The sequence below is a fragment of the Hemicordylus capensis genome, chromosome 4 (assembly GCF_027244095.1).
Source record: "Hemicordylus capensis ecotype Gifberg chromosome 4, rHemCap1.1.pri, whole genome shotgun sequence".
NCBI lineage: Eukaryota > Metazoa > Chordata > Lepidosauria > Squamata > Cordylidae > Hemicordylus > Hemicordylus capensis.
This window is the reverse complement of record NC_069660.1, coordinates 55,119,232-55,130,626: the sequence shown is the minus strand read 5'-3', so window position 1 is coordinate 55,130,626 and position 11,395 is coordinate 55,119,232.

The window sequence follows — 11,395 nt, the reverse complement described above, 5'->3', positions numbered from 1 at the left end:
AAGAGCTAGGGAATAGAGGTTAATGAGAAAGAATGGCTTCACTAGTTTTACTATCTGTTTCTGTACACTGCAAGTATACATTATACAGCTTTCCACTGCACATTCCCCTTTCCTGAACCACTTTATTTGGGGAAATAGTTAACATCCCTCCAATAGGAAATACTTCTACATATCACTGCAAAGCAGCAGCATATTAAAGTTAAATGTTTTATAGTCAGCCTACACTACAGTTAATTAGGCAAAAATGGAAGTTACCCAACTTCCTTCCTAGCCAATAAAACTAGGATGGATAGGCATCCAGGGCAAGAGAGTGCTTGAATATTTCTGTAAGAACATGACAAAGCTTAATCAAGAGACCAGTTTAGCTAGTGTGGATTTAAAGCTATTTTAGGCTGTGATCCTAAGCACACTTATATGAAAGTAAGTTCAGTTTACAGAAGTGATTATTTCTTCAAACATAAACATGCTTAAGATCAGGATACCTATTTCAATGAAGCCAAAACAGACCAAGAGCCTGATTACCCAGAAGTATCTCCAAGATCACAGAGGCTTAATTCTAAGCAGCTGTAAGGACTGTGACTAAATCACCTGAAAGCCAAGTATTTCCAATATTTGACAGCAAAATCATTTGTTTCTCCAGTGTTCAGAAGGCCTTGGCCTTCAGTGAAACCAGTCTACGTCTGTGCTTTAAATTCTTTACTTTTCAGCTCAGTTGCTATAAATACTCCCACTGGTAAACACCCAGTGCAGCTGCCAAACCTTCAATGCAGCAGCAGTCTCTGCTATAACACATGAATTCACAAAGGATTATCTCAACTCAAACACAGTAAGGACACAGTTAACAGCTGTTTTGTTTATGACTTGGTTTTTCATGCTTTGCTGTCCAGTACATAGGTTGAGTTTTTGTACATATCTGCACAGTTGATTTAGGATATGGCAGCCATATTATAGAATAGCACATGAACAATATTCATGGCTACAATATTTCCAAAGAGATGTCTACTAAAGAATTGTTTCTAAAACAACTTACTTGAAGAAACTTTTTTAAGAGATGAATTTCAGCACAACTATTTGGCACCAGCTAAACATAGCATTGGTAGTTAAGGTCAGCAGAATCCACATGTGTTCTAGAGACAAATCATTAAGGACTACTATATGGAAGTGGAGATGGCATCAGAAAAGTGCTGCAATCCAGAGCATGCTTACTTGAGATAGCAGTGCATTTAAGTTAATGTGACTTGTACCAGACTATACATGAATAGGATTTGGCTATAATTAAGCTATGGCTTCAGAGAGTACAGCATCAGTCTCCTTTGCCACAGAGTAAACCAGCAAATGAGTATACAGGCATTGGTCAGATACAAACCCAAGCTAAAAAGCTCATCAGCACCAATGTGCTCAGATATTGTTTTATTGTTTATCATAAACAAAACATATGAAATTTTATTCACATGCTCTACTTGAAAGCTGTCTTAAATAAACCACAAAATGAGCTGTAATAAGCCTCAAGAATCTGCCCATAAATTGGAAGATATGCTTACAACTGCTCAAATCGCCAGATTCCAGCAAGCAACTATAAACTTGCTGGATTTATGATGCTAGCTTTCAAACGGGAATCGAAGAATTTCAAATAACTTCAGAAGAGTGCCAGACAATGGCATGTTTTATAGCTTTCATCAACATTGCCAGCATTAGGCAAGAGAGATATGGCCGGCCATCCCATGCCGCAGAATCAGGTAAAGAACGGAGACCAGTTACAGCACATGGTCTCTAGGCAGCAAGATGGTGGCTCCTGCTAGAGGGGCGATAAGGCTAGGGGTCCGTATCCGTTTACCAAAGAATACCGAAACCCAGCTCTCACTTTAATAATACTGAGGGGAAACCAAGGCTGGAATTCAGCATAAAGCATCCCTAACACTGGCTTCGCCAAGGAGAGAGGGAAGTTATCCCCTCAGGCGCCTGGGGCGTGCCCATTATTTCCTCCCCCCACACACAAAAAAGCCTGGGGATGGGGGGGGGAGAAAAAAAGGAAAATGGCGGCTGCTCCCCCTCACACAAAGGAAGATTGACCTCCTTTTCCCCTACCCACATCCGCACACTGCATCCTGGGAGAGGTAGTTTACATCACCACCTTTGCTCCACCGCGTACGAGACACCAAGACTCCATCCCCCAGAAGGCCTAGTGCCCCAATCTCTTATAGGCATCATGCCGGGAGTTGTAGTGTTCTCCAGCACCACGGCCGCCAAGAGCACCGCGCCCCAAAACTCAATCCCCCAGCGGCCCTTGCGGGGGAAAAAAGAGAAATCGCGCGATGCACACTGGGAAGCGTAGTGCTGCCGGGGTTCGGGCCCAGCAGTTCTGTCTCTCGCCCCTGCCTAAAGACAAACGCTATGGGAAAGAAGACGAGAACAAGGAAGCCGGCCCGGCCCGCCCGGCTCAGCAACGTTCCTTCTCTTCCCTCCCTCCCTTTTTTGTGCCCGCCTGTCAGCAGGCACACGGCGGGTGGGGGAGGGGACCTACCCATACCGGACCGTTGGTCCCTGGGATAGTGACAGGAGACTTTCCAAGTCCCTTTGGCCCCTCTACCTACCGCCCTCAGGGCCACGCCGGGCGGACACGGGAGGTCGCGGCCTTCTCTCAGCAACCCACACTTACCCCAACAGCTCAGCGCCCCCGCTCCAGCGCCGCCATGAGCAGCACGGCACAGCACGTAGGAATAAATCCCGGCTTCTCGCGAGACTCGAGGGTAGGGAAGGGTGGATTTACGCATGCGCAGAAAGGCCAGGCGAGGAGAGGGCCCCGCCGACGCTAAGACTTCGGTTAAGTAGGTATGTCATACGCATGCGTGCCTTCACTTTCCGCAAAAGGACGGAGTTGGTTCGCTTTTCCTGCCCTTTTCGATGAAGTTTGGCCTTTATTTTTATTTATTGGGGGGGGGGGGCAGGACCCACCACAGAAACCGGAGGCTGCTCCGTTGCGGCCTAGAATTGTCCCTTTCCCCCTATCTTCGCAAATACATTTAGTAGAAGGAGCTTTACTCATCTCTGTATCTCTATTCCATGAAAGCTTTACCTGTTGAGTTTCAGGCAGTCATGCAACCCTTAAAAGGCAAAGGAACCTTGTCAGACCACAAACCCACCTTATTTAATTTTTGTTCTCATATTAACAACTCTATGAATTGCGTTGGTAGAAAATTAATTCTACCACCGCAAACCCTAACTATTACTATTATTTTAAAAATTGTCCCAAGCTGGAAGCACTAGCACTTAATCTGGTACAAGGAGCTGCATTCAGGGCTGCTGCTTGCACTTTACGCTCCATTCTGTTTTGATGGTGTTTGAGATGTGCATGGTAAACTTCAGACCACCTCGATCTTTATTTCAAAAACACTTAAGTCAGTGCAACCTCTGAGGATGGTTCTGCATTTAAAAAGTGCTACAACCCCATCTAGTAGTTGTATTGTTGATACCACTGTTCTAAGTAAAACAACTCTGGTTGCTACTTACATCTGAGAAAATATAGTACACTTTATTGTGAAGAACATAAGAACAACCCTGATCAGGCCCAAAGCCTATCTAGTCTAGCATCTTGTTTCACACAGTGGTCCACCGGATGCCTCTGAGAAGCCCACAGGCAAGAGGTGAGGACATGCTCCCTCACTTGCTGTTGCTCCCCTGCAAGTGGTATTAAGAGGCATCTTGCCTCTGAGGCTGGAGGTAGTCTACAGCCACCAGACTAGTAGCCATTGATAGACCTGTCCTCCATGAATTTGTCCAAGCCCCATTTAAAGCCATCCAAGCTAGTGGCCATCAGGCTCGGCATGGCCCACAGGGCAACAGGGCATATTCCCGGTGTGCCCCAGCCGCGCGGTGCCCCTGTGCCCAACTCCCACCCTTAATTACCTATTCTGCTCAAAACTTGGCACCCTCCCCACATACATTCCACCGCCCTCTCAGTGCCCCCAGTCCGGCCCTATGGCCATCAACACATCACATAGCAGAGAACTACATAGATTACTTATAACTGTTCCTAAATTTCCCAGCCTTCAATTTCATGGGATAACCCCTGGTTCTACTGTTGTGTGTGAAATATTTCACTCTGTCCACTCCTCCATGCATAATTCTATACACCTCTAACATGTCTCCCCGTAGAGACCTCTTTTCCAAACTAAAAAGCCCCAGATGGTGTAGCCATGCTCCAGCCCCCTGATCATCTTGGTTGTCCTCTTCTGCACCTTTTCCAGATCTACAGTGTCCTTAAGATACGGTGACCAGAACAGTATGCAGTACTTCAAATGTGGCCGCACCATAGATTTGTATAAGGGCATTATATTATTAACATGTTTTTATTTTCAGTCCCCTTCCTAATGATCTCTAGCACAGAATTTGCCTCTTTCACAGATTAGCTCACACAGAGACCATCTTATATATGACTGGGGCATATTTTCAGTAGGTGCAAAGGATGCTACCATTTTTCTGATGAGGCCAGGGGTGCCACCTTTGCCCTGAATGGGTTAGCTCCAATTCCTTTAAGAGCCACTTTTGCAGAGCATGCTGTTAATAAGAACTGGTGCAATGGAGTCTGAGATTTAGAAGCCTCAAGCCCTACCTTGGATTCACTAAGCAGCTTCAGCCAAAAACCTACCTCACAGGGTTGCTGTGAGGAGAAACATAACCATGAGCTCAACTCTGGGCTCCTCGGAGGAAGAGTAGGATATAAATGTATAAGTAAGTAAGTAAATAATAAGGCTGTTGGAGGTATTACTGAGATAACATTTGTGAATTTTTATATAGATGTAGTTGTTTTATTCATTGTTTTCTCCACAGCTAGTGAGCTGCAATGGTACAGTAACAAGAAATACAGAAGCCAGTTTGCCTTCCAATGGGCAACTTCTGCAGAAACTTCAACAGCCCTATTAAAGGGCAACTTCTACAGAAACCTATAGCTCCGTGTACAGGCACAATCATCGATTGATTCCTGTGTGCATAAGCCATTAAATGTCTCTATGCCGCCCCTGCATGCTAACAGTTTTTCCTCTGCTGTTTCCCCTTCATTGTAGCTCAACATCAGTGGATATGGGAAGGGAGAGAGGCATTGAGATGTTCTAAACAATAGGACCCTTCTCTGGCTCAAGAGATGGCAAACTTTTTTGGTCTCTTCCTGTTCCTCTAATAGTTATGCACCAGAAAGAATTTCCAAACACAACATTAGTCATTATTGCATCTTCCTGGCCGGAACAACATCATCTGCTGGATTTCTGCCTCTTACTCCCTTCTTAAAAGGGAGCATAAACAGAAAAAAGGGGGCAACCCTTGTCAATCTACATTGAATACCTATGCAGAAAAGCTCTAGGCTTGAGTCCTCTGCCCCACATTCCTTTCCAACCCCAATGTACAGCAGCTCCCTAGTCATTTGTAGTGGTGACATTATAAGATCTGGGTATGCTGAAGCATATTCAGACAACCATTTCACTAGGTGCAGTTTTCTTCCCCACTTCCTCCTGATCTGAAGTGCAACCATTGTGAATTGGCAATGAAATGCCTTTGCTTAATGGTGACACTTCTGAGTGCTGAATTAACTCACAAAATAGATGCCCCATAGCTCAACTGTAGGTCACATGCTTGCTTCATTCATTCATTCAATTTATATACTGCCCTTCCAAAATGGCTCAGGGCGGTATATAATATTTTAGCATGCTTTGCCTACTAAAAGCCCCAGTTTCAATTCCTCAGCATCTCTGGTTGACATGCCCATTTTAGATCACTGCCAGGCGCAGCAGGAATACTTGACTAGTGATCCCCCCCCCCAATTATATTCCAAGACTAAATTTGAATTAAACTGAATATGCTAAAACACAGAAAAACATGAAGATACAACAGATTCCTGAAGGCCTTGTTGATGTGAAAGTCATAAATAAATGGTGGCTCCCAAGTTTTTCTACAAGTTTTTCTTTCTAAAATTTGTATTTTAATTTTTCTTGTGTTTTGTCCCATCCATCTGTTGGGATTTATATGTATTTACATTGTCTTTGTTCTTGCTACTGATGTATTATATGCAGATCTGTGTATAGGCTTGGGGTATAGTTTAGAATGTTTTGTGTCAATCATCAGTGCTGTAGACTGATTGGACTTACTGAATGCTTGAGACAGTTATTTTTCTTTTAGGATATTTCACTCAGAGTAGGACTGTTGTTTATGATTTGGTAATAGTTCAGTAATAAACCTTAGTAACTTTCTTCAATAAACAAGCCTCAGTTTCTGTTCCATTACACTCCGCTACACGGGGTTACGGGCCCAGAGTGCTGGAAAAAATAAAATATGCTGTTGGCCTGCCCACGCCTCCTCTCTTATTGCTTTGTTTTTTATTGCTTTTTAATTTTTAAACTGGATTTTACCATTTTATATTCTCTGTGCATTTTCTATGATATAGTATTCTTTTATTTTTAGCACGTTTTAATATTTTTAGTATTAATATGTGTAATTTTTATCTATTTTAGCTAGTCTATTTAAATTGCAATTATTTTTAATTTCAGCCTATTCATGATATTTTGCATGGTACTTGCAATCACCTTTATTTTTAACATGTAACTTATAATTTGTGCCTTTTGTTAGCCCCCTTAGTATCACTTTCTTTTAACTTGTAATTTTATGCTGGTCTACGACCAGGCGCGGCTCGTGAACGCGCCTCCAGGGGTGTGTGGCGGGCAGCTTCTTTAAGATAAACAGAGCCGGCACTCCATGCCGCCCAGCAGCCCCCGCGGTGGGGAATCGGCTCCGCCACTCACCTGGCTCCCGCAGAGGTGAGCCCCCGCCAGTGGCCAGGTGAGTGGCGGAGGCGATTCCCCGCCACGGGGGCTGCTGGGCGGCATGGAGTGCCGGCTCAGTTTACCTTAAAGAAGCCCCCCCCCCCCGCCCCGGAGGAGAGTTCACAAGCCACGCCTGTCTACGACCATAATAAATGTTGATTGATTGAATAAAATATGCAGTCAGAAATACATATTCTTCAAACATGGAAATTCAGTCAAGTGAAGTCTTGGACTTAATCCATAGTGATGTTTGTGGTCCCTTCCCAGTGAAAACATGAGAGATAAATTTGCATTTTCTGACTTTTATTGATGACTTTGAAACTTAAAGAGTACATGAGCAGTGTCACTAATAGATTTGGGAAGAAACCTAAGACTTTGAGTACTGACAATGGTGGTGAATATTGCAGAAATGACATTGAGCAACCATTCCCTATACTCCAGAACAAAATGAAGCAGCTGAGAGGAAAAATAGGACTTTATTTGAAATGTACAGAAGCATGCTATTTGATGCGGGACTGCAAAATAAGTACTAGGGGGAAGCTATTAAGGAAGCAGCTTATCTACAAAATAGATTACCTACTAAAACTGCTGTTTGATAGCAGCTGGACAACTGGAGACCCACAGAGCACAGTAAGCATGGTAAGCAACATTGCACAACTTGATAGTGTCAGTAGCAGGGTCAAGTATTCTATAATTTTTACTGTCTGATTCATATTCCACAAAAATTCCTTCCTCACTTCTACAGTCCAATTTCCCCCTCTGCTCCTTGGGGATGTACACGTACGCTTTACTTCCGAACACTCTGATATGCTTTAAACTGGGTTTTCTTCTGTTCCACAATTCAAAAGGAGTTAAATCTTTGGTTTTAGTTTGATAGCATTCATTTCAACACACTCAGTGCACCTGTTCTTAAACTTGTATGGCTTTGTTTTTATATTTCTCATCAACTCCACCTTTTCCAGCTTGATGATGCTATCTTTACTTGGATGATCCATCCTACGATGTCATAAGGTTATGCAGTCCTTGTGTACACAGGTGATGTACACAGTCACTTGCTACATTTGCCAACTCTTTTCTACAATCAAACCCATAAAGCTCGTCATCTTTAACATACTCTAAGTCAGGGTTTCTTAACCTTGGGCCCCCAGATGTTGTTGGACTACAACTCCCATCATACCCAGACATGGCCTTTGTGGCTGAGGATGATGGGAGTTGTAGTCCAACAACATCTGGGGGCCCAAGGTTAAGAAACCCTGCTCTAAGTAATAACTCTGATGGATGATGTACATCCGTTCCCTTAGATGCAGCAATTGCAAGTAACAGTCCAATTGATGTGTACTTAACTACTGGTGCAAAGGTCTCTTCAGAGTTCTCACATTTCTGTGCATACTCCTTAGCAACCAACCTGGCTTTATATCGTTGAATGTCTCCTTTTTCATCACACTTAATGGTAAACACCCACTTACATCCTATAACCTTTCTGTTTTCTGGTAACTTTGCAAGTGTTCATGTCTTATTCTTATGAAGTGAACCAATCTCTTCCTTAGCAACCTGTGTCCACTTATGTGTACCAGAATAGAATATTCCTTTTATTTTATGCCAGTCTGTAGATTCAGGTATTTTCTCTTTTTTTGCTTTAAAAGAAAATCTTTTAGGTGGAATCCCTTTATTAATCCTATTTGAATGTCTCACCTCTAATTGTGGTTCAGTTACCCCTTCTTGATCAGATCTATCTGCAAAATCAAGATTGATTACTTTATCTTTGACATTACAGTTACTGTTCAACTTCTTTACCTGTTGGAAAAACTAAGTCACAATTAGACATTATACTGAAATTAGATTTCTGTCTTTCTGAAAAAGTCAGCTAGTGGCAATGTATTTTCTATGGAGGAGGAGCAATCTCATTGTTAAGCAAGAAACAATCTATCATAGCTTTATCTGAAGCTGAGTATATTATCTGTGGCTTAAGCTTGTCAAGAGGTTATTTGGTTGCATAAACTTCTACAAGATTTTGGAGTAGTTGCATTGACGCCTATTATAATGTATGAATACAATCATCAGTTTTATAATATTCTGTTACAAAGTGAGAAAGTTACACAGAGAAGTAAACATATTGATGTTAAATATCATTTGTAAGAGAATTACAAGATAAAGATATTGATATAAAATATTGTGCTTCAGAAGAAATGGTTGCAAACATACTGACAAAACCATTAACCAGAGAACAATTTTGAATTTGCAGATAGCAATTGGGCTTATAAATTAAGGAAGGGGAATGTTGGGATTTATGTATATATATATATATATTGTCTTTGTTCTTGCCACTGATGTGTTGTATGTATATCTGTGTATAGGCTTGGGGTAGAGTTTAGAATGATCATGACAATAATCAGTGCTGTAGAGTGATTGGTCAGTTTTTATTTTTTACTGGATGCTTGAGACTGTTATTTTTCTGTTATCTTTCACTCAGAGTAGGACTATTATTTATGATTTGGTAATAGTTAAGTAATAAACCTTAGTAACTTTGTTCAATAAACTTAACAAGCCTCAGTTTCTGCTCTGTTACGCTCCACTACACCATCCTGCCCCCAGCCCCTTCTTTCTTACTGTCCAGCTTTCCACTGATCCTCCAGATTTGCTTCCCTCTATCCCTCTTTATTGAAGTGGAACAGCTGAGACTCCAGCAGCAAACTTCAAGTACAGGGAAGAGAGGTCTTACTTCCCTGACATATGGCATGTTACACAGTTGAGCAAGCACCAAGTCAGGCCAAAGTAACCCCTGGGAAATGTAGTTTTCCCAAATCCTACTGACACTCATCATATTGGGCAATGGAGAAAAGAAGGGGCATGAAGGGACCTCTCAACCTGTGGCTTGCCACTGCCACACCATCCTGGCAAGTAGGATGAAAGGGAAGGAGGTTGGGAGCTTAAAAGTGGGGATGAGTTTGGCTTGATTTGGAAATCAGCTGAGCTACTAACTTTTTGTTAATGTAACTAGGCTTATCTCAGAGCCAGCCTGACATAAGCATGGGCTCACCTATTAGTGTACTGCCCCTGCTGCAAGGTAGTTAAAGTAGGCGACAAAACTATGTTGAAGAAAGGACTTCAATGTGTGTGGTGGGGTGTATTACCCACCGAGGTCTTAATTTGAGCCAACACTTAGACCACAAACATGTTTCCTATTACAAGGCTCAGCCTTTGCATGTGTAAAGTATGAGTCCCTATGCAGAATGCCTTTCGTTCACCACTGAATAACCATAACCAGTCTGTACACATCTAGGAGCATAATAGGAGACCAGTAGGACGGAGACTAATAGGACAGAGAAAGCAACATCCATGCAGAACTTGACATTTTAGAAACATGGGCCCAGGGCTTTAATATCGCACCTTCAGGAAGATGGGTTCACTTCCTTCTATGAAAGAGAGCTTGAGTGGATTCTCTAATCTAGCTCTAATGCAGATATTATAGGGATTTGCAGCCTGGAGGCACTCTGAGCTACTTAGCATGGGGATCATGTTAGCTTTTCTAGCTCAGCAGTTGTGGTGAATCCACTCATAGGTTTGCTCTCACTTCCCTGCCTAGCAACGTTTTTCTTGAAATGAGAAGTATGGAAATTTCAGTGAATGACTCATGCAAAGACACATGAGTTGTTTTGTAATACCCTAATCAAGTGAGCAGCCACCTAATGGCACAGCGGGGAAATGCTTGACTAACAAGCAGAAGGTTGCTGGTTCGAATCCCCGCTGGTACTATATTGGGCAGCAGCGATATAGGCAGATGCTGAAAGTCATCATCTCATACTGCACAGGAGGAGGCAATGGTAAACCCCTCCTATATCCTTCCAAAAGAAAACTACATGGCTCTGTGGGCGCCAGGAGTCGAAATCGACTTGATGGCACACTTTACCTTTAATCAAGTAAGCAGGTGGAGATTCTCAGAACATACAAAGTCATTGTTGCTTTGACAGTCCCTAAGGCCCCTGCAAACCCTTGGCAATAGGAGGGAATGAGTCAGGACTGGGGAGAGGAGAAAGGCATAGGAAAGGACAGGTTATGGTTGCCCAGAATTATGAATGAACCCACCAACATTCTTTAAATGCCACTTGGTTCACCACCATAAAAACAGCTGTCTGAATATTCTGAAGCTTAGGCTGGAAGCATCTCCTGCACTCTGCCTGAAGCTTCCAGCTTTTTATGCTTAGAACAGGGGTTCCCAGCCTGTGGTCCTCCAGATATTGCTGAACTGCAACTCTCATCATCCCCAGCTACAATTTATTGTGGCTGGCGATGATAAGAGTTGTAGCCACAATAAATTGTTGCTGGGGATGATGAGAGTTGCAGTTCAGCAATATCTGGAGGACCACAGGCTGGGAACCCCTGGCTTGGAATATGCCACTGCGCAACTACATGCATTTCTAATACATATTCAATTAAAGCAAAAAGCAAACAAGCACCACATTGGTTTACAGGTTAATTATGGGTGTGGCAGCTTCAACAACTCCAAAAAGCGAGGCAACTCAATTGCTCATGATGTTTGCACCATGGGAGCATGAGACCTGATGTCCAATCTGAGATATTGCACTGGCTTA